At 37.7% G+C, this 22244-nt stretch overlaps 1 protein-coding gene across 4 annotated transcripts in view; it reads right to left on the reverse strand.

Annotated features, from left to right (window-relative positions):
• WDPCP (WD repeat containing planar cell polarity effector) overlaps nucleotides 1-22220 on the reverse strand; it is a 332130-nt gene extending 309910 nt beyond the window's left edge. For 3 of the 4 annotated variants that reach the window (XM_082643316.1, XM_082643313.1, XM_082643315.1), the window contains exon 1: nucleotides 21623-22220. The gene's annotated coding sequence lies outside the window, so the exon portion shown is untranslated. The remainder of the gene's footprint in view (nucleotides 1-21622) is intronic. The other variant, XM_082643314.1, reaches the window with a different exon arrangement.
• Between the last annotated feature and the right edge of the window lie 24 nt (nucleotides 22221-22244).

Genomic DNA, 22244 nt, shown 5'->3' on the forward strand with positions numbered 1-22244 from the left:
TATTCTGGCAGCATGAAGAAATCAGGATGCAGATACATATTGCCAACTATCCACAGTAGCCACTCAGGGAAACTGCCATCTCCACCAACCCTACTATAAGGGGAGCTAGTCAAAGGATACTCCACGAAAAGGAATAACATGTGTTTTTAAAATCATGATTCCTCTCCAACTGCCCCCCACCCCACATACTGGGCTGGGAATGGGCACCTGACATAGTCTAGAGATTGGTAAGCATACTATGGGGGGTGGGGGGCGGTTATAACCTCCCAGGCCAATCTAACTCTCTGTGTCTCTCTGTCTCTGTCTCTCAGGAACTATGGATACACCAGACAGTTAAGAGCAGGAAGAAAAGCTGAAAGACTTATAAAGAAGTCAGGTTATATACTGGTCTCTGCCCCGGTTCCTGACACAGGGCTCCTAAATCCCTCATAAATAGGGTTGCTAGGAGAATATTCTATTCTCATATTTTAGTCTTTGACCCCAGTTCTTAGCACAAAGCTCCTAAAACTCTTATAATTTCCTAAGTGATAAGAGCACTTTTTATTTGAATATTTGGTCTCTGACCCCAGTTCCTGATAGAGGGCTCTGAAATCCATTGGAATTTTCTGGGTGATAGGAGCACCTTTTGCTCTAATGAGGCAACCCTGAGTAGACTGCTGGTTGGCTGCTGGATCAGGGCCCGTTACCAGAGAGAACAAGCTATGATTAGAAGCTTGGAATTTTCATCCCCACCCCCTATTGGATAGAGAGGGGAAAGGAGCTGGAAATGGAATTAATAACTGATCATACCTACAAGATGAAGCCTCCATAAAAATCCCAATATTATGGGGTTTGGAGAGCTTCCAGATTGTGCTAGTGAACACTCCAGGTACCCGGAGGGTGATGCTCCCCAATTCCACAGAGACAAGTTCATGCGCTCAGGACCCTCCCAGACCTTACCCTATGTATCTCTTTACCTGGCTATCTATCTGTGTCCTTTATCATATTCTTTATTACATAATAAAACTGGTACACATAAATAGGTGCTTCCCTGAGTTCTGTGAACTGTTCTAGAAAAAACTGAATCCAAGGGAGAGGAAGTCCAGGAACCTACAATTTGTAGCCAAGCTGGACAGAAGTTATAGGTAATCTGGGGACCTACCACTTGCAACTCCTTTGCTAAAAAAAAAAAAAGTAGGAACTAGGACTTCCCTGGAGGTCCAGTGGTTAAGACTCTGTGCTTCCACTGCAGAGGCCAGGGGTTCAATCCCTGGTCAGGGAACTAAGATCCCATATGCTACACAGCATGGCAATCAATCAATCAATCAGTCAATCATTCAATAAATAAATAAAAAGTAGAAACTAAAAAACAGACTGTTTTTAGTCATATGAAGCTGTGTTAGGAAAGACTAAGTATGGTGCAGGATGGGGGAAAATGTATACATGCTTAAAAACAAGTCCTGAAAGGATCAAACTATTTTCAAGTAACTTAACTGCACCCCAGGATAAAGATCAAAATTATTTATTGAAAAATAAAAATACCCAACATCTAAAAAGGTAATATTCACAGCAGTTGGCATTCAATAAACAATTACCAGGCATACAAAGAAACCAAAAAATATGATCCATAGTAAGGAGAAAAAAAAATTCAATCAAAACCAACCCAGCTCTGACAAAGATAATTAAGAGACTAGAACATTAAAACAATTATTATAATGTAATCCATATGTTCAAAAATTAGTAGACATGAAAGACACTTTAAAAACTCATATCAAACGTCTAGAGATAAAAACTACAATAAGTGAGATGGAAAATACAATGGATGAAATTAACAGCAGATTAGACATTGCAAAAGAAAAGATTAGTGGCCTTGATGACACAGCAATAAAAACTTTATAAGATAAAACCTAGAAAGAAAAGGGAATTTTAAAAATGAACAGAGCATCAGTGAGTAGTGGGACAACAACCAGCTTACTATATGGATAATTTAAGTCTTCAAAACAGTGGCAGGATGAGAGGTAGACAGAAAAAAATATTTGAAGAAATAATGACCAAAATTTTCCCAAATTCATTGAAATTACAAACCCATGGACCCAAGAATCTCAAAGAACCCAAGCACAAGAAACATGAAAAAAGTTACACAAATGCATATCATAATCAAATTACTCAAACCGAGTGATAAAGAGGAAAACAGACACTTAAGAGCAAAGGAAGAAAGACAAGGATGGCAGATGACATCAGAAACAAGGTAAGTGAAAAGACAGGGGACCACCATCTTTAAAGTACTGAAAGAAAAAACTGACAACCTAGAATTTTGTACCCAGTGAAAATGTCTTTCAAAATCAAAGGCTTTTTCAGACATTCAAAGCTGAGAGAATTTGTTACGATACAGTCCATACTATAAAAATATTTTAAAAAGGAAATCCTTTAGGCAGGAGGAAAATCACACTATATTAGAAATGGAGACCTACACAATGAAATGAAAGTACTGGAAATGATAACTACATGAGTAAATATTAGATATTTTTTCTATTTAAATCTTTAAAAAATAATTAGCTGTTTAAACAAAAATAATAACAATGTAGTATGGAGCTTATAACTTCTGTAGAACTAAAATGTATGAGAATCATAACACAATAGGAAGAGAGAAATGGAAGTAAATTATTGAAAGTTCTTATACTATAGGTGAAGTGGTATACTATCATTTGAAGGTAGATGTGAGAAAAGGGTGTATGCTATAAGTCTTAAAGTAGTCACAAAAACAACAAATAACTGTTATTACTAATAAGGACAACAAATGAGATAAAATGGAATTGTAAAAAACTTCAAATAATCAAAAAGAAAAGAAAAGGAGGAAAGAGGGAACAAAGAACAGATGTGACAAACAAAAACAAACAGCCAGATGATAGATTTAAACCTAACCTAGAAAACTTGAATGGGATTTGCAAAAATGAAAATTCCTCTAAATGGGTAAAAGATTTGTGAGAGACTTCTATTCTTTTTCAAAATTGCTATTCCATAATCATATAAAAACTCTAAGCCACTATGTATATTTTTTATTAAATGTCATACAAACAATAGTGATCAAAGGTATATGTGTATTTTAAATATGTAACAAACATATAATAAAACATAAAAATGAATAAATGAAACAAATACTCATGCATCCACGCATCTTAAGAAATAGCAGACAATTACCAATACTGTGAAGACACCAGTGCATCCTCTCCTACTCTCAACCCCAGGCAACTATTATCTTGAATTTGGAATTAATCATCCCCTACTCTTCTTTATGGTTTTACCAGATGTGTATGAAACTCTAAATAATAGGGTCTTTACACATTTTTAAATTTTATAAAACTAGGATCATACTGTATGTGTTATGATTTACTTTTTTCACTCAATATTGTATTTTTGTTACTCAGTTATGTTGGTGTGTGTTGTTATGGTCCATTCATTTTCAGCATATTCATTCATTCTCTTATTGATAGACACACAGACGTTTAGAGTTTTGTTCTTAGAAGCACTGCTTATGAACATTCTTGTACACCTCCTAATTTAAATGGTTATCTATAGGAGGGGAATTGTTATGTTTCCAGACTTTACGGTCATGCTGTGTTATTACCCCATTGTATCAATCAAAAGAGACCAAGACACTTGTTCAGGGTCATATAGCTAGGTAGTAGAGTTAAAACCAATAAATTCTACTCCTTCTATTTAAAAGAAAAAACTCAAGGTTAGGTAGTTCATACTCCTGGAAACAAGTAATTATCAAAAAGAATCCTGATAGTAAGTGGAACCGAATAGAGAGCCCAGAGATAAACCCACACACGTACAGTCAATTAATCTTCAACAAAAGAGGCAAGAATATAAGATGAAGAAAAAATAGTCTCTTCAGCAAGTGGTGCTGGGAAAGCTGGACAGCCGCGTGTAAACCAATGAAGTTAGAACACTCTCACATCATACACAAAAATAAACTCAAAATGGCTTAAAGACTTATAGGACATGACACCATAAAACTCCTAGAAGAGAACATAGGCAAAACATTCTTTGACATAAATTGTAGCAATGATTTCTTAAGGTCATTCTCTCAAGGCAATAGAAATAAAAGCAAAAATAAAAAAATAAACAATAATCAAACTTACAAGCTGTCGCACAGCAAAGAAAACCATAAACAAAATGAAAACCTACGGAATGGGAGAAAATATTTGCAAATGATGCAACCAACAGTGCTTAATTTCCAAACTATTCAAACAACTCATACAGCTCAATACCAAAAAAGAAACAACCCAATCAAAAACTGGGCAGAAGACCTAAATAGACATTTCTCCAAAGAAGACATACAGATGGCCAACAGGCACAAGAAAAATGCTCACAGCCAACAGGCACATGAAAAGATGCTCACCATCGCTAATTATTAAAGAAATCCAAACCAAAACTAGAAAGAGGTATCACTTCATACCAGTCAAAATGGCTATCATCAAAAAGTCTACAAATGATAAATGCTGAAGAGGGTGTGGAGAAAAGGGAACCCTCCTACACTGTTGGTGGGAATGTAAATAGGTGCAACCACTATGGAGAACAGTATGGAGGTTCCTTAAAAAACTAAAAATAGAGTTACCATATGATCCTGCAATCCCACCCCTAAGCATTTACCCAGAGAAAACTCTAATTCAAAAAGATACTTTCACCCCAGTGTTCACAGCAGCACTATTTACAATAGGCAAGACATGGAAACAGGCTAAATGTCCATCATCAGATGAATGAATAAAGAAGATGTGGTATATATAAAAACAATGGAATATTACTCAGCCATAAAAAAGAATGAAATAATGCCATTTGCAGCACATGCAACATGAATGGACCTTATCATACAAAGGTAAAGTAAGTCAGAGAAAGACAAATATCATATGGTATTACTTATACGTGGAATCTAAAAAATGATACAAATGAACTTATTTACAAAACAGAAACAGAGTCACAGATGTAGAAAAAGCAAACTTATGGTTACCAAAGGGGGGGGGCAGAAGGGATAAATTAGGAGTTTGGGATGAGCAAATGCAAACAACTATATATAAAAGATAAACAATAAGGTCCTACTGTATAGCACAAGGAACTATGTTCAATATCTTGTAAGAAACTATAATGGAAAAGAATCTGAAAAAGAATCACTTTGCTGTACACCACAAACTAACACAACACTGTGAATTGACTACACTTCAATAAAAAACAGATAGATAGATAGCAGTAGAAAGGAAGGGAGGGAGGGAGGGAGGAAGAAAGAATCCTGATAGGTATTATTCTATCTTTTATACATGAAGCTGAAAGAGGAGATGACTGACCCCAGTCCATTCTATTACCTCTTGACTACTCTCGGCAACTTGATTACATGAAGTTCACATGACTACAACTTTCATCCTGTAAAAATATCCTGTACTTCACCATTCCTGAAAATTCCAGCCAAATATTTTATAGTTAAATATGTCAGGATATGTGTAAATTGTGTATGTATAAAATAATAAAATAGTGGGACTTCCCTGGCAGTCCAGTGGTTAAGACGCTGCACTTTCAATGCAGGGGACACAGGTTTGATCCCCGGTCGAGGAGCTAAGATCCTGCATGGTACGCGGCTCAGCCAAATAAAATAAATAATAATAAGAAAATAGTAATAAAGCAGTACTCATTGTGACCACAATGACTAATTTTAAGTAAATTACAAGCACTTTAATTTCTTCCAGGACTAAATCTGACTTTAGAAATTCTATGTTTAAGACTCACTGAAGTAAATGTAATAATCATCTTCAAATTACTCTGTATTCATTTTAGAAGTTATCTGAGAATCTTTAAAAAACTGTTTTCCATGTCATCCAAAACAACCAAATAATTTCCAAGATACGTAACATTATTCTTACATTTAAAAAAGAGTACAAGCCCAAACTTTTCTTTTTACTAGCTAAGTCAACTGATAACCCTTTAGCCCTGGACAATCCTCCAATTTAAAATATTTACATGAAAAGGATTCTGTGAAGATGGTAGAGTAGGAAACACCAGGAATCTGTCTCCCTACCTGGACAACAATTACACTGGCAGAATCTGTCTAATATAAGGAACTCTGGAGTCAGCTGAAGGCTTGCAACTTCCACGGAAAAATTTGAACATGCAAATATCAGTTAATTTTGGTCAATTTCAACTCTTAGTGCAGTTACCCATCCCCCAGCCACATAGCAGGCAGCTATTTACATGTTCCTAGAGCTGCTTACACACAGCTTGTGGGGGCTAGGTGGAATATAAGAACTCTGTCCTCTGCTTCTGACCACAAAGAGGTGGGCAGCCATTGTTGTTGCACGTCCCCTCACTGATGCAAGCCCCCCGTCTGGCTAAAGTGACTTCCCAAAGATTTAATGGGGCAGCACCCTTTTTCACCCCTCTTCATTTTTTCCTGTTTCCTCTTTTGGGAGCCAGACATTAAAGACTAGGACATTCACAAACTGCTGATATACAAGAAAAATTAGAAAGTGACCACACATGCTAAGAGAAAGGCACAGAAAAGATCTGAACAGACATTAAGTTTATACCTCAGTCTGATCTTCAGCACAGACAGCCTACAACAATCAAAATATAAAAACTACAGCAAAAAATAGCAAATCCTGCGGAATGCAGACAATCTGATTTCCAGAGTTACCACATTATTAGATTCAAATGTCCAGTGTTCAACGAAAAGTCACAAGGCATACAAAGAAAGAGGAAAGTATGGCCCATTCAAAGCAAAAAAAGATAAATCAAGAGAAACCATCCCTGAAAGATGTAATGGTAGATATACTAGACGACTTTAAAACAACTGTCTTAAACATGTTCAAAGAACAAAAATGTAGACAAAGACAAGAAAACAATGTGCGAACAAAATGGAAATATCAATAAAGAGACAGACAACCTAAAATAAACCAAAAAGAAGTTATGATGCTGAAAAGTACAATAACAGCAAGGAAAAATTCACTAGGTGGATTCAAAGGCAGACCTGAGCAGGCAGGCAGAAGAAGTTCTAGCCAGAGCAATTAGGTATGAAAAAGAAATAAAAGGTATCCAAATTGGAAAGGAAGAAATAAGATGATCTGTTTGCAAATATGATCTTATATGGAGAAAACCCTGAAGACTCCACAAAAGAAAACTGTCAGAACTAATAAATGAATTCAGCAAAGTAGCAGGATACGAAGTCAACAGACAAAAATTAGTTGTGCTTCTACACATCAAAATTGAAGAATCTGAAAAGTAAATTACAAAATCATTTCCATTTACAATAGCATCAAAAAGAATAAAATACCTAGGAATTAACCAAGAAAGTGAAAGACATGTTCAATGAAAAAACAATGCTGAAAGAAATGAAAGAAGACAGATAAATGGAAACACATCTCATGGTCATGGATTGGAAGATTTAATATAGTTAAAATGTCAATACTACCCAAAGCAATCTACAGATTCAACACAATCCCTATCAAAATCCCAACAACATATATTGCAGAAATAGAAAAACTCATCTTAAAATTTAAATGGAGGGACTTCCTGGTGGTGCAATGGTTAAAAATCCGTCTACCAGTGCAGGAGACACAGGTTTGACCCCTGGTCCAGGAAGATCCCACATGCTGCAGAGCAATTAAGCCCAGGCGCCACAACTACTGAGCCTGCGCTCTAGAGCCCATGCTCGCAACAAGAGAAGCTACGGCAATGAGAAGCCTGCACACCATAACAGAGTAGCCCCCACTCGTCACAACTAGAGAAAGCCCGCGCACAGCAATGAAGGCCCAACGCAGCCAATAAATGGATAAATAAATTAATTTAATTTAAAAAAATAATAAAAAGTTTGAAAAAAATTTAAATGGAATCTCTAGGGACCCCAAATAGCCAAAATAATTGAAAAAAAAGAAAAGAACAAAACTGGAGGGCTCACAGTTCTTAATATCAAAACTTATTACAAAAGTAGAGTAATTCAAACAGTGCAATACTGGCATAAAGACAGCTAAACAGACCAATGGAATAGAACACAAATCCCAGAAATAAATCCTCACATATATGGTCAAATTTTTGACAAGTGTGCCAAGACCATTCAGTGGAAAAAAGGACAGTCTTTTCAACAAGCGGTGCTGGGAAAACATGATATCCACGTGCAGAAGAATGAAATTGGACCCTTACATAAAACCATATATAAAAACTCCAAATGGATCAAGGACGTAAATCTAAGACCCAAAACAATAAAACTCTTAGAAAAAACGTAGGACAAAAGCTTCCTGACACTGGATTTGGCAATGATTTCTTGGATATGACACCAATGGCACAGGTAACAAAAGAAAAAATAGACAAATTGAACTTCATGAAATTTTAAAATCTTGTGCATCAAGGACACTATCCTTAGTAAAACAATGCATTACTTAAAAAGTCATGCATTAATACAAGATCCACTCAACGTGCAGGATAGGCCTATGGATTTTAATGTAACAGAATAGGAAATATTCAATGATATTGTTTCAGGTTACATTTTGCAAATAACCTTTGAGAAACTACCACTAGTGTAGCTTTGATCTAGTATCAAAGATTAATATTATCTGAAACACAATTATCTGAAACAGTTATTTAAAATACTACTCCTTAGGGCTTCCTGAGAGTCCGCCTGCCGATGCAGGGGACACACGTTCATGCCCTGGCCGGGAAGATCCCACATGCCGCGGAGCGGCTGGGCCCGTGAGCCACGGCCGCTGAGCCTGCGCGTCCGGAGCCTGTGCTCCGCAATGGAAGAGGCCACAGCAGTGAGAGGCCCGCGTAACGCAAAAAAAAAAAAAAAAAAAAAAAAACTACTCCTTAAAAAAACAAAAAGGCTCACTATCCAGAGATCCACTGAGTAAAAAGGCAACTCACACCATTGGAGAAAATATTCTCAAATCATATATCCGGTAAGGGATTAAGATACAGAATATACAGAGAACTTCTAGAACTCAACATCAAAAAAACAAACCACCGGATTCAAAAATGGGCAAAGGACTTTAGTAGATATTTCTCTAAAGAAGATATATGTGGCCAACAAGCACATGAAAAGATGTTCAAATCACTAATCATTCAGGAAATGCTAATCAAAACTACAAGGAGATACCACTCCATACCCATTAGAATGGCTACTACAAAATAAATAATAACAGAAAATAACAAGTGTTGGCAAGGATATTAAAAAATCGGAACCATGCGCAACGTTGGTGGGAATGTAAAAATGGTGCAGCTGTTAACGGAAAGCAATATGGCAGTTCAAAAAATTAAAAATAGAGTTACCATATGATCCAGGAACACCAGTTCTGGGTATATATCTAAAAGACTTGAAAGCTGGGTCTCAAAGGGATATCTGTACACCCATGTTCATAGCAGCATTATTTGCAACAGCTGAAACTGGGAAGTAAGCCAAGTGTCCATATACTGATGAATGCATAAGCAAAATGTGGCATATGGCATATACATACAATGGAATATTATTCTGCCTTAAAAACGTTAATTCTGCAATATGTTACAACATGGTTGAAACTTGAGGACATTATGCTGAATGAAATAAACCAGTCTCAAAAAGACAAATACTGTATGATTCCACTTACATGAGGTATTTAGAGTAGTCAAAATCATAAAGACAGAAATTGTAATGGTGGTTGCCAGGGACTGGGGGGAAGGGAGAATGTTGAGTTATTTAATAGGTATAGAGTTTCAGTTTTACAAGATGAAAACTGTTATGGGGATGATGGTGATGACTGCACAACAATATGATGATATTTGATACCACTGAACTGTGCACTTAAAAATGGTTAAGATAGTAAATTTTATTTTATGTGTACCTTACCACAGTAAAAAAAAAAAAAAGTTTGTAATAATTTGGTCTCTGACTTATTTCATGTCTTAACCTTGCTTCTTAGCTGATGCTGTTTTTAATCACACTATTATCTAACATGCTGTTTATTAATTACATGGATGCTATGTAACGCACATATTTCTAAATGAGCAGATACCTAAACCAACAGTAAGGGCACATCAGATTACTCTCCAAATATTACTTTGCTAGTTTCAATGAAAGGGAATCAGATTATAAAACCATTACATAAAAAAGCCTTAAAGCTTAATTGTATTTCATTAAAGAAAACATCAAAATGAATGATTTTTAACTAGATGCATACCAATTTTATATATGCTATAGATAAAATTAACAGGAGGTTAAATAATTTCATACTGTAAAAGTATAAAATCTTGTAAGCTCCAAAACACCAGCAGTGTAAAGAGCCAACATTCAATTTTAGGGATTTGAAACTGAACGCTCCTTTAATAGCTCTGTTGGAAGTTGCTAGAATGGTATTTCAAGTATTTTCTGAAATTTGAATTAAACATTACCTTAAAAATGTTGAGCTGGGGAAAAAATGTTAAGAACATCTCCAAATCTAGCATAACAGTTCAATGCTCTATTGTTTGTTGCCTTAACAAAATGAATGTTTACAACAAATTCAGAAACCACCTGGAGATTCAAACTGACAATGAAATTGCAATGACAAATCGTGCCACTAGACATTAGTTATTACCAGAGATGCTTCTCCAAGAAGGCAGAGAAGACAGACAACCTTATTATTAGTATAACTGGAAACGTGCTGATACTCCCACCTGACCAAAAATCCTCTCTTCCAACGTATTATATTACCTGTGAAATGTAGCTTATAAACTAATCAGTACCGATGCATTCCTTCATCTGATTAACAAGGGGGAATTCACTCTAAAGAGAACAAGGCCTGTGAAATACCAAACAGGCAACTTTGATTGTGTGCATCTGGGAGTGGGGACGGGGGCATGTTTGTAGCCTTCCTGGAGTATGGGAATGTCCTATCCTGCTATAAGGCTGCAGTGAGAATTCTGGTTTTGAAAGCTCTTCCTTCTAAAATTCTCTATAAATCAAGGACAGAAATCATGAGATTTTAAGAACAACAGGGAAAAACCTTTTTCTCTTAGCAGTGAGAAGAATTCATTTAGTAGAATCACAGAAATTTTAAATAAGTGTTCAAGGTGAAAGGTAAGACTCCGAGAAATCAGATTTTGGGAATAATGCACACTTACTCTATGTGAGAAAAGGAGATGTTGTTTTGCTCCTCAGAAAGAGAGGGAGGAAACGGGGAGAGCCAGAGGGGCCATGCTGTGTGCTATCCCATTAGATCCATCCAGGCACTCTATGCCCAATGTTTAGTAAGGAATTTAATGCAAGCCACATTTTTTTTCAGCAAACTGCATAATGAAATAATTTATTCCAATTATGGTCAAGCTAGATCTCAGAAAATGTTATTTTCTACTTTCTATTAACAAATGTAAAATTATCTGCTATTTACCATACCAACTCACTTTTTTTATTTTATTTTATTTTTTTATACAGCAGGTTATTAGTTATCAATTTTATACATATTGATGTATATATGTCAATCCCAATCTCCCAATTCACTCCACCACCACCACCACCACCCATCCCCCCCCACACTTTCCCCCCTTGGTGTCCATAGGTTTGTACTCTACATCTGTGCCAACTCACTTTTAGCAAATCACTTTCTTCCTTCATTAAATACATAGTTAAAGTTTGTGAACTGTAAGAAGTTTACTGAAGGAATACCATTCCTTTTATCATACTCCTTACTTCATAAATCACTTGTCATTTTAAGCCCACTTTATATCACTTTATTATAAATGAAGCAATGAGAAATAGCATTATCATGATTTTCATGATATTTTAAACATTTATATTTTATTATCACTGCATCATTTTAATCTTGACTTTGTTTTAGTAACCTCTTTCAAATGCATTCCATAATTTATTTCTAAGTTTTTTAAATAATATTCCTAAAAATCAAATGTTACTGCATTAATTTAATTTAAAATGAAGTCATACTTTTTCTGAAAACTAAGTCAACCTTATTTGACTGACTGGTTTCACAATTAGGTTATATGGCAGTATTTTATCCAAAACTGAAAATTGAATCAGCAAATAAGCCACCTCAAGATGTTGACAAAAACATATTTAAAGCAGGTGAAAAGATAAAAGCATTTGATTTAAAATATTGTTTTAGGAAGGGGTTACTGAAATAATATTTCAATTTTTCCTAACACTTTCAGAACATATTGAATTAATTAAGGTAACTCTAAATGAGAGAGGCAAAATCTTAATAAAGCTTTAAAAGACTAACAGGTAGTAAATTCTTTTGCAAGTCAGGTGGTTTTCAATTGTTTGCTTTCAGCCAAATTGAATAACAGCCTGAATGAGTTAACCAGTTAACACATCATTGAAAACAAGTTCTGATAATAGGCTACCATGTGATTTTGTTTTGCAAATGACAAGCAAGGAGTCCAAAGAACTCCCACCTTCTTATTTTCGTGAATATGGTTTCTAAGCACATACATCTATAACTCTGGAAAATACAAATAAATTTGAAACTCAATCCAGTCTCATTCTAATACTCATCCACATATATATAAACTAATCAGAGCAGAAAAGTCCCACCATTAACAGATACATTTCCATTAAAATTTTACTTTTAATATTTAATAATTATCTAAAATTTATAACATTTGTTTTGATAAATTATATGCTACTAACAATCGTAATGGGCTTCCCTGGCGGCGCAGTGGTTGAGAGTCCGCCTGCCAATGCAGGGGACATGGGTTCGTGCCCCGGTCCGGGAAGATCCCACATGCCACGGAGCGGCTAGGCCCGTGAGCCATGGCCGCTGAGCCTGCGCGTCCGGAGCCTGTGCTCCACAGCAGGAGAGGCCACAACAGTGAGAGGCCCGCATACCGCAAAAAAAAAAAAAAAAAAAAAAAAAAAAGAATTGTAATGATAAAGTTTATTACACTTAAAGCCATAAGTGGCAGATTGAAAAAAAAACAAAAAATTAGTTTCAATTTATATTTATATTTTTGATAAAGAAGTATGATGACCCTGGGATCATGAGAAGACATTTTAGCATTAAAATATAATAAAGTAAGATAAAATTATGTCAGGAGAGTGTACTGGAATTTGACATTAAGGATGAATAGAAACCTCAACTTTTGACTGTCAAAGAGAGCGCTACCTATTTTTTAAATAGATGATGGCAGATGAATATTTAGATTACACTGTATATTTTTTGAAGAATGATATAACAGTTCTGGTTAAAAATTCAATATTTATAATACATTGGAAATTACAACCTTTACAACTGTGTAAACATGATATATTTTAGATGTTAATTTTTAAATAGGTGACGGAATATGTAGGGTTTTTTTTTAATATTAGTAAGATCTTAGTTTTCTAAACATGGCAAGAAGACCTCAGACAAGTCACAACCTTTGAAACTGAGTTTCCTAAACTGTAAAATGAGGATAATATCTACTCATTTTACCTCAGGATTAAATTATGTATGTAATATTATGAATGTTCACTACATATATGTATATGCATACATATATATGCTTTCAGTTAAATGTAAAACAATATGATTAAATTTATGAGGGCCTAAAAAAATAACACTTCCCTTAATTTTGAGTCCTTCTTATATGAACTAGACAGACCAAGGAAGACATCACATGACAAATCCCAGCTGTAAGTCATGAAAACTTGATTCATTTCCAGGGGCTATATATTAAATTGAACATATAAGTAACTAAATTCTTTATGTGCCACAATTCTTTCAAATTAAACTTGATCGGGCTTCCCTGGTGGCGCAGTGGTTGAGAGTCCGCCTGCCGATGCAGGAGACACGGGTTCGTGCCCCGGTCAGGGAAGATCCCACATGCCACGGAGCGGTTGGGCCCGTGAGCCAAGGCCACTGAGCCTGCGCGTCCGGAGCCTGTGCTCCGCAGCGGGAGAGGCCACAACAGTGAGAGGCCCGCGTACCACGAAAAAAAAAAAAAATTAAACTTGATCAAATATGGGTGCGTATTACAAAACTAGACTTGGGAACTAAGGCACTGAAATGTTCAACTAAAAAGAAGCAAAGGCCTCAGATTTAGAAGCAATGCTGTAGAGGGCCATCCTTACCCAGTCAATCCCAACTTTTGGGGACTGTCTGCAACTTCCTATCTTTACAATGAACACTTTGCAACATAAATTCTAAGGCCTGCAGAAAGGTTATAAAACCAATAAGAGTAATACATGCCCATTCTCTGGGCCTCCATCTACAGTTCTCATTTGTTCCATTTAGATGGAGCCAACCATATTCCCCAGGCAAACCAAGCATACTAGACTATAAATATATCATATTGGAACAAAAGATAATTTTAAATATATATTTTATAATCTAAACTGTTCTTAATTCTATCTACAGCTTAAGCCTGATAATTTTGCTAAATGATTTGATAAACAAGTTAATAATAAGCTATTTACCAAAAAATTGATAATATATAAATTTTTATTAAAGTGTCAAATTACATCTGGGAAATTTCTGATATGTTCAGTATTTCACAACTTCTTCCAATCATTTTCCAATATAATTTGCATTTACAAAATTTCTGTTTAGCTAGAAAAGTTTGAAACTGCTTAGGTTCATTAAGCCAAGATTAGTCTTCTAACTCCACAATGGCAATTTTAAAGGCATTCTGCTCGCTCCCATTGTGAGGAAGATATGTTGTGTTCCATGAGGCATTTACAGATGTATAAGACAGAGTCTCTGAACTCAAGGAAATTTCAGTCTAATAACTGATACAGAAAAGTTGAAAGTAATGTACAGTGAACACCACAAAAATTCTACAATTAACATTTTACTATACGGTATTTTCTCACATTACTATATTTGCTTTATCTATATTTTGATTTTTATGGACTATTCATCCTTCTATACATCATTAATCCATCTTATATTTTTATTTATTTATTTTTTTTTTTTTTTTGCAGTATGCGGGCTTCTCACTGCTGTGGCCTCTCCCGTTGCGGAGCACAGGCTCCGGACGCACAGGCCCAGTGGCCATGGCTCACGGGCCCAGCCGCTCCGCGGCATGTGGGATCCTCCCGGACCGGGGCACGAACCCACGTCCCCTGCATCGGCAGGCGGACTCTCAACCACTGCGCCACCAGGGAAGCCCCATCTTATATTTTTAATGCATTTCAAAGAAAGTTACAGGCATAAGTATGTTTCACCCCTAAATACTATCATTAACTAGATTTTAATAATTTTTAGAAAAAATTCACAAATATGAAATGCACAAATCTTATTATCATTTGCAGATTTTTACAAAAGCTTATACCTCTGTAATGCAAACTCCTATCAAGATATACACCATTACTGTCAGCCAAAAAGTTCTTTCATGCTCATTCCCAGTCAATCTCCACCCCAACTCCCACCTCTGGAGCACGGCTCCCCAACCCCCAGGCCGAGGACCAGTACTGGTCCGCAGTCTGTTAGGAACTGGGCCACACAGCAGGAGGTGAGCAGCAGGCAAGCAAGCGAAGCTTCATCTGCCTCTCCCATCAGTCGCATTACCACGTGAACCATACTATGCCCACCCCCGTCCGTGGAAAAATTGTCTTCCACGAAACTGGTCCCTGGTGCCAAAAAGATTCGGGACCGCTGCTCTAGAAGGAACCACTGTTAGTGATTTTTTTTTTCCACCACAGATTAGTTTTGTAGGTAACTTTTAAATTCAAAATTTAAAACAAAGAGCGGGGAAATCCCTGGTGGCGCAGTGGTTAAGAATCCGCCTGCCAATTCAGGAGACACAGGTTCGAGCCCTAGTCCAGGAAGATCCCACATGCCACGGAGCAACTAAGCCCGTGCGCCATAACTACTGAGCCTGCGCGCCTAGAGCCCATGCTCTGCAACAAAGAGAAGTCATCGTAATGAGAAGCCCACGAACCGAAACGAAGAGTAGCCCCCCGCTCACTGCAACTAGAGAAAGCCCGCGCACAGCAACGAAGACCCAACGCAGACATAAATAAGTAAATGTAACAATTTTTTTAAAAATCCATCTTTAAAAAAAAAACAAAGATTGATCAGGCTGAAGAATCAAAAAAGAATTCATGTGAATCGATAGGTGTGCAGATACATGATAAAGTAAATAAAGCAAAATGTTTAACAATTATAGAAATTAGGCGCTAGGTACTATATAGGTATGCCAGTTATCAATTTACTATCTCTCAGCATTAAATCTACCTTTATTTGCCCTGCTTTATGACAATGGAACTAGACGCTCTAAACACTTCTCCTTCGCCAGCTTTAGAGAGGGCCCTATCAGGTCACTACAGCAGCAGAGAAACACTTCCCTTCTGGATTCCAGTTCTCTATTATTATTATTAATAATAGCCCAAGAGCACTGATGAGGAGAAAGGTCCAGCTGTGGCCTCAGGCCCTGTGGCCATGGTAGGTATGCCCTTTTGGAAGAGGCCTGCATCCAAGCTTTGGGAAGAAGGGCCCTCTCCCAGTCTTTCTTCCTCATCCTCGTATCAATAGTAGGTGCTGCTCTTTCACAACTGCTACTTCTGGGACCCTTAGACGCAGAGCTCTTTTACCTCTTCTAACAGTTAACCACCCCTCCTTGTTCTAGTTAACAATTCATCATATTAAATTTTCAAATAACCTGTACAGTTGTCTCTCCTGACTGAACTCAGACTACTCTCAAGGATATTCACTGTACAGCTTTGTTTGACAGTGTTGGGGGAGGGAGGAAACAGGGAGATATATTTTAAAAGATTGGCAAAATGTTAATAATTGTTGAAGCTGGATGATGGACTGAGAAAATTATACTGTCTCTTCATTTCGTTTATGTTTGTAATTTTTTTTTTTTTTTTTTTTTTTTGCGGTATGCGGGCCTCTCATTGTTGTGGCCTCTCCCGTTGCGGAGCACAGGCTCCGGATGCGCAGGCCCAGAGGCCATGGCTCACGGGCCCAGCCGCTCCGCGGCATGTGGGATCCTCCCGGACCGGGGCACGAACCCACGTCCCCTGCATCGGCAGGCGGACTCTCAACCACTGCGCCACCAGGGAAGCCCATATGTTTGTAATTTTTTGTAATAGTTTTTTAAAGTGAAGGGTGGGTAAGAAAGGCTTCATATAGGTCAAAGCATTTGGAGAGAGCCTGGTGGAATGGATTTTGACAGGCATGAATGAAGGCTGAGATTCCAGGTGAGAAAAAGCATACAGTGAAAATGGCAGCAGAATACTGAAGGATATATTTGAGCAACAGCAAGTAAGCTGGCTAAAGTAAAGGTGTATAGCGCAAATGATTGTTTGCTGAGATTTTTTTTCCCTCCCCTTTAACCTTCATTTCAAGGTGTTAGTTCTTCATACTCAATTGATTTTTTTCCCCTACTCTCCTGTCCCTACCCCATACTTCTACTTACTATCCAAAGTCTAGCTCTTACCCATTCTTCCCCACCTCTTATTAATCATAAATCGATCCATTTCAGAGTCTTTTCATATATCTTAATTTTTTTAAACAGTGGGCATAATTATATCTGTCTTGGGACACATTTAGTTGAAAATATAGGTACGTTTGTGCTTATACAGCAGTATTTTTTACATGTAAAGCCATTAGCAGTGACATGAGACAAGTTTTCATAATCTCTAGTTAGTAGGGGATAAGAGAAAACATTAATTGATTTATTATTATTTAATAACTCGTGATTTTTTATAATCGCAAAATACACCTATACACACAAGAATGAGTATGTGTGTGTCAACACATTATCTCCGGGAAGAGGTTGGTAATATTCTTTGTTAGCTGAGTAGTGAATTGACCAAATAATAAAATTAATACCCATTATTTTCTCCACCCACCAATACATTTAAAGCACCCTTAGGCTATTCTCCAGTGACAACTCTCTCTGTCCTTCCTTAGGAATGACAAAAATCATAAAATTTGACTTACAAAAAACATTTTTGTTTAATCCAAACTGAAAATATTATAAAGTATAAAAGCAGCTAGACATTTAAGAACTCATAATAGAGATAACATCAGAGAGAGCACATATATCCAAATAAAACATATGATGATTCATAAAAAGCACATATGAATATGGACCTGTTGCACACATTAAAATATATAGACACCCCAACTGAGTTCCTTTCTCTCCTAACCCCCATTATTGGTAGGGTCTGAACCTACCATTCTATTTCAAGCTTCAACAAGTGGCACATGCTCTTCCACCTATTTAGAATGTGGCGGGACACAGGTTTTCCAGAACAGTAGAGAGCAGAAGACAAATGTTGTCCGGTGTCACTCAGGCGATGACTATGCTTTCCTATGCCCTCCTGAGGATGCAGTGCTGCGGATGCTAAGTTTCATTCAAGATCTAGGACAATGCATTGTTTGTAAACTTTGCACATCAAAACTGTTAATGTGAGTTCTTCCAGAATAAATCAGCAATGGTTAAGACAAGAATTGCGTTTCTTTCTTGCCTCGCACAGGACTCTTCCTGTGTAGTCAGTATCACAGACAGCAATGCACTCCATAGGGTACCCATGGGCAAAAGAAATGCCTCCACAAAGACATGCTGCAGCTGCTCCTGCTCTAGATGATGCAATGCACTCAATAAGGTACCCAGGGGCAAAAGAAATACCTCCACAAAGATATGCTGCAGCTGCTCCTACTCTAGATGACGCCTTGCTTCCACTAAGTTCTGGCAGCCATGCAACAGAACTTTCTGCGATAATGAAAATGTTTGCTAGTCTATCACATGTGGCTATTGAGCACTTGAAATGTAGCCAGTGTGACTGAGAAATTGTATTTTTAAATTAATTTTTATTGACATAGAGTTGACATATGTTATTTTCAGGTATACTATAAAGTGATTTGATATTTGCATACATTATGAAGTGATCATCATAATGAGTCTAGTTAACCATGTGTCTCCATACAAAGGTATTACAATATTATTGACCATATTCCTAATGCTGTATATTACATCCCCATGGCTTATTTATTACATAACTGTAGGTCTGTACATCTTAATCCCCTACACCTATTTCATCCACTCCTCTATCCCTTCCCTTCTGGCAACCACCTGTTTGTTCTCTGTTATCTATAAGTCTGTTTCGTTTCATTTGTTTTGCTTTTTACATTCTATATATAATTGAGAGCATGTGGTATTTGTCTTTCTCTGACTTACTGCACTTAGCATAATACTCTCTAGATCTATCCATGTTTACAAAAATGGCAAGATTTCTCTTTTTTTTGGTCTGAATAATATTCATATACCACATCTTCCTTACCCATTAGTCTATCAGTGGATATTTGGTTGCTTTTATATCTTGGCTATTGTAAATAATGCTGCAATGAACACTGGAGGGCATATATCTTTTTGAATTGGTTTTTCTGTTTTCTTTGGGTAAATGCCCATAAGTGAAATTGCTAGATCATATGGCAGTTCTATTTTTAATTTTTCAAAGAAACTCCATACTGTTTTCCATAGTGGCTGCACCAATTTACAATCTCACCAACAGTGCTTAGCAATATTTTTTGGTTAAGCCTCCTCACGCAAGGGAAGCAAAAACAAACAAATGAGACTACATCAACTAAAAAGCTTTTGCACAGCAAAGGAAACCATCAACAACACAAAAAGGAAGCTTACTAAATGGAGAATATATTTGCAAACAATATATCCAATAAGGGGTTAATATCCAAAGTATATAAAGAACTCATATAACTCAACATCAAAAAAACAAACCCAAACAACTCAATTACAAAATGGACAGAGGACCTAAATTGAAATTTTTCCAAAGAAGATGTACAGATGGCCAAAAGACACACTAAAAGATGCTCAATATCACTATCATCAAGGAAATGCAAATCAAAATCACAAGGAGACACCACCACCTCACACCTGTACGAATGGCTGTTATCAAGAAGACAACAAATAACAAGTGTTGTTGAGGATATAGAGAAAAGGGAACGCTTGTGCGCTAATTTTATTTAATTTTTATTAATTTAAATGTAATAGCCACATGACAATGCAATTCCAAAGCCTTAGTTTTAAAAAAATCAGGGACTTAACACATATATGTTTGCAAATTGTTGAATGTCACCCCAAAACACGACCTGCAACACTGCAAAGTGGTTCTACCTCCTCCTACCCTAGCTGCCTGGCAGAAACATCCATTTGTCCTCATTCAGACAGCACCTCCTTTGTGAAACTGTGGCAGCCCAGAGTTACTTACTTGTTACCTAACTATTACTAACCAGGTCACACCATGTTGTCATTATGGGTTTACATATCTGTGTTCCCGGCTAAACTGGGGCTCTAAAAAGGCAGCAGTTGTGTATTATTAATTTCTGAATCCCCAGAGCCTAGCAGAATGTCACATCCTAAAATCCTTACTCTATGTCCTCCTGGCCAATTTATCACACCAGTCTTCATCTAACCAATCCATACTCTTCACTACTCTACCATCTGAAATCTCATAATCCCACCATCCATAATGAACATCTTAGAACTGGAGAAATTACAGGTCATATTATCTGTACCAACGGGTGTGGTGTTTTACTTCTACATACAATTGCTCAGTAGAAAACACTGTAAAATAGTGGAAACGATGCATATTAGAAACTCAAGTTTTCTAAAGAGAAATAACGAGAAAGTAGTGAGACACAGGTGTTTGGAATTCAGGATGAGACACAAATTTGGGAGTTTTTGACGTAGAAGTGGCATTTTGAAACTATGCAACTCATGAATTAGATCACTAAGGGATTAAGTGTAGACAGAATACAGGCACTCCAAGGTTAAGAGGTCAGAGGTGAAAAAGAACTTGCAAAGAACACTGAGAAGGGGCAACCAGTGACATACAGGAAAACCAGGAAATATGCTGAGAGCCACGTGAATAGTTATTCAAGGAGGAGAGAGTCATTAAGCTATGATAAATGCTATTGATAGATCAAGTTGGAAAGTAAGGTTCTATTTCTTTCACACAATAGCAAACCCTCCAAAACTGAGGAGAAAAACGGAAAGATACCACTTGGCATTCAATTACCAGTGTAACCAGAAGTTACACCAATGTTTTTTAATATAGATATTTCTTTCATTTCATTACACATATGCTATTCCAGATCATCACATCTTCCTCTTAATATCCACATGAAACAAGGTTTCAGAGAGCACAATTTTCCTGGCAGCACTAATTTTAAACGAAAACCTCGTTAAGTTATTTTACCAGCTGAGGCTGACTGAAATAACCAAATGACTGCGAATACATTCTGACTGACTGCAAATACATTCAGCTGCTACGCTTTCCTTAGAAATGCAGGTTTGGCATAATTTAAAGGTCAAGATGGTTTAAAAAGCACCCAGTTTCCAAAAAAGAACGGACAAAAGTGTCAACATTCACGGAAGACTTAGAGAAAAAGTTAGACTGTGAACTCTAGGAAGGGAGGGGCTCATTTCCCACAAAGCTGGAGCTCAATATTTTTCACTTAACTTGAAAAAAGCTGTATCTTACTGCGGGGAGGTGGCGTGAACTTCAGGGCACTACGCCATCCAGAACACTGTTGCCCGAACACTACGAGCGCAGAGAGGGACCGGCGAGCTCGCGGGCATCCGCGCAGATCAGCACCTGGGTCGATAAAGGCAACGCAGGACGGCGCACAACCGCACACCGGGCCCTAAGGTCAAAAGACCCTAGCCTCGGGCGGTGACTCACCTGCCTCCGGAGTGGGGAAGATGTGCGGCTCCCGGCCGCCTCTGAGGGGGCGTCCCTGCAAACCCCTTACCGCGTCACTGGACACTACCGGGGCGGTGAAGAAGGACCCGTGAGGACGCTGCGCGTTCGCTCGGTCGCCTAGGTGTCGGAGCTGCAGCGCCACGGATCCCTCAGGTACTCCTCAGCGGCCCGTGCGTGCGCGTGTTCTCCCACCTCGTCGCTTAGCAACCTGCGAAGCCGTCCAGTCTTCTCTACACTTCAATTCCTCCCGCCCCCGCAGACTGTGAATAGTTTTTAAAAAGATTTTGTTTCCGGGTCGAACCGGCTTTACGCAGCGGAAGGTCTCTTTACTTCCCACGTTTACCCTTGAGGGGAGGATAAAGTCTTAGCAGCTTACGGGAGAGCGCTGGAGCTAAGGGCTCTGTCTCTCCACCCTCGAGTTACACGCGCCTCTCCTTTCGCCAATTGCTGGGAGCCATCCGGCAGGTCCTCTCCTCCCGAGCCCAAATCCTCCGCTCGTCGCCGTCCTCCAATCACAGCGGCCCGCCCTCGGGAACTACTTTGCAATCGGAGAAGAGCGCAAGGAGCAGGGCGTGAGAAGACCCTCTGACCTCGGGAAGTG

The sequence above is a fragment of the Mesoplodon mirus genome, assembly GCF_964341445.2.
Source record: "Mesoplodon mirus genome assembly, chromosome: 14".
NCBI classification, from domain to species: Eukaryota; Metazoa; Chordata; class Mammalia; order Artiodactyla; family Ziphiidae; genus Mesoplodon; species Mesoplodon mirus.